Source organism: Myotis brandtii, unplaced genomic scaffold, assembly GCF_000412655.1.
Source record: "Myotis brandtii unplaced genomic scaffold, ASM41265v1 scaffold2579, whole genome shotgun sequence".
NCBI lineage: Eukaryota > Metazoa > Chordata > Mammalia > Chiroptera > Vespertilionidae > Myotis > Myotis brandtii.
In genome coordinates this window covers 85,413-87,602 of record NW_005359798.1, presented here as the reverse complement: position 1 = coordinate 87,602, position 2,190 = coordinate 85,413, and the positions used below count along the sequence as shown (strand labels likewise).

Below are 2,190 nucleotides of genomic sequence, written 5' to 3'. Positions count from 1 at the left end.
TGGGGAGTGAGGGCGGAGGGTGGGGTGGGAACTGGGTGGAGGGGAGTTATGGGGGGAAAAAAGAGGAACAAATGTAATAATCTGAACAATAAAGATTTAATAATAAATAAATAAATAAATAAATAAATAAATAAGGTAAAGTTAGAAAAACAAACAAACAAACAAACAAAAAAAAAACAGGCAGGAAACTGGAGTAGGTTCTTCACTAAAGAGGATTTCCAAATGGTCAATACACAAATGAAAGGTGCTCAAACTTTCATTAATCGTTAAGTAAAAGCAAATTAAAACCCCACAATAAGATAGTACTCACATAGAAACATGGTCGGCAAACCGCGGCTCGCGAGCCACATGTGGTTCTTTGGCCCCTTGAGTGTGACTCTTACACAAATACCATGGTGCGGGCGCGCACATACAGTGCAATTGAAACTTCGTGGCTTGCCCTAGCTGGTTTGGCTCAGCGGATAGAGCGTTGGCCTGCGGACTCAAGGGTCCCAGGTTCGATTCCGGTCATGTACCTGGGTTGCGGGCACATCCCCAGTAGGGGGTGTGCAAGAGGCAGCTGAATCAATGTTTCTCTCTCATCGATGTTTCTAACTCGCTATCCCTCTTCCTCTCTGTAAAAAAATCAATAAAACATATTTTTCTTAAAAAAGGAAACTTTGTGGCTCATGCACAGAAGTCGGTATTTTGTGGAAGAGCCACACTCAAGGGGCCATAGAGCCGCGGTGTGCCGACCACTGCACTGGAAGGTCTACAATTTAAGAAACACCCGACCATGCCCTGGCCGGTTTGGCTCGGTGGATAGAGCGTCGGCCTGCGGACTGAAGGGTCCCAGGTTCGATTCCGGTCAAGGGCATGTACCTTGGTTGCAGGCACATCTCCAGTGGGGGGAGGGGGGGTGCAGGAGGCAGCTGATCGATGTTTCTAACTCTCTATCTCTCTCCCTTCCTCTCTGTAAAAAATCAATAAAATATATTTTTTTAAAAAAAAGAAACACCTGACCATACCAAGTGTCAGCGAGGATGTAGAACTCTCATATACTGCTGGTGGGAATATAAAATGATGCAGCCATTTTTGAAAACAGTTTGGCAGTTTTTCATAAAGTTAAACACACATCTACCACACAACCCAGCCACTCCTCCATAGTTACCTGAGAGAAATGAAAGCAGAGCCCCACACAAAGATTCTTATAACAATGTTCATAGCAGTTTTATTCATGAGACCAAAAGGAGTATTACTTTTAACAGCAAAATACTGGGAGAAATGCTCATTAATACTAGACAAGTCAAGCCCGGCCGGTGTGGCTCGTGGTTGAGCATGGACCTATGAACCAGGAGGTCACAGTTCGATTCCTGGTCAGGGCAGATGCCTGGGTTGCCAGCTCCATCCCCATGCGGGTGTGCAGGAGGCAGCCCATCAATGATTATCTCTCATCGTTGATGTTTCTGTCTGTCTCTCTCTCTCTCTCCCTTCCTATCTGAAATCAATAAAATATATTTAAAAAAATACTAGACAAGTCAAATAATTCTGTAACATTTAAGCTTTGAAAGCTCTTTAAGAGCTGATGAGGAGTGACTTGATTAAAAGAAGCAAAGTTCAGAAGTGTATATAGCATGTTACCATTTGTTTATATAAAAGGGAAAAATAAAAATGATGATGATAATAAACATTTATATAGCATCTGTTGTCTGCCAAATAATAATAGTAATAAACAGTTACATGGCATCTACTGCTTGCCAAACATTGTTCTAAATGCCTTACATATATTTGGGGATTACTATTATCTCTCTTTTACAATTGAGCAAACTGAGACTTCTGTGTATAATTTATGTGTAAATAAACCCTGGAAGAAAACAAGCAATTAACAGTGGTTAATAATTGAGGAAACTTGGTGGACAGAAGGTAGATTTTCAGTGCATGCTTCTTTTTATCATTTGTTAAACCTCATCTGAGGATATATTTTCCATTGCTTTTCAGAGGGAATGGGAGGGAGGGAAGAAGATGGGAAAGAGAAACATCAATGTGAGAGAGACTTATCAATTGGTTGCCTCCTGCACACACCCTGACCAGGGTGGGGTATTGAACCTGCAACCTAGGTTTGTGCCCTTGACCCGGAACTATACCCTCAACCCTTTGATGCACGGGCTGATGCTCTAACCACTGAATCATGCTGGTCAGGGCACACTGCAT

General features: G+C 42.4%; 1 protein-coding gene across 2 annotated transcripts in view; it reads right to left on the bottom strand.

Moving 5' to 3' along the window:
* Positions 1-2,190, bottom strand: part of EBP (emopamil binding protein (sterol isomerase)) — an 8,241-nt gene that overhangs the window by 3,748 nt on the left and 2,303 nt on the right. The gene's annotated exons all lie outside the window — the stretch shown is intronic.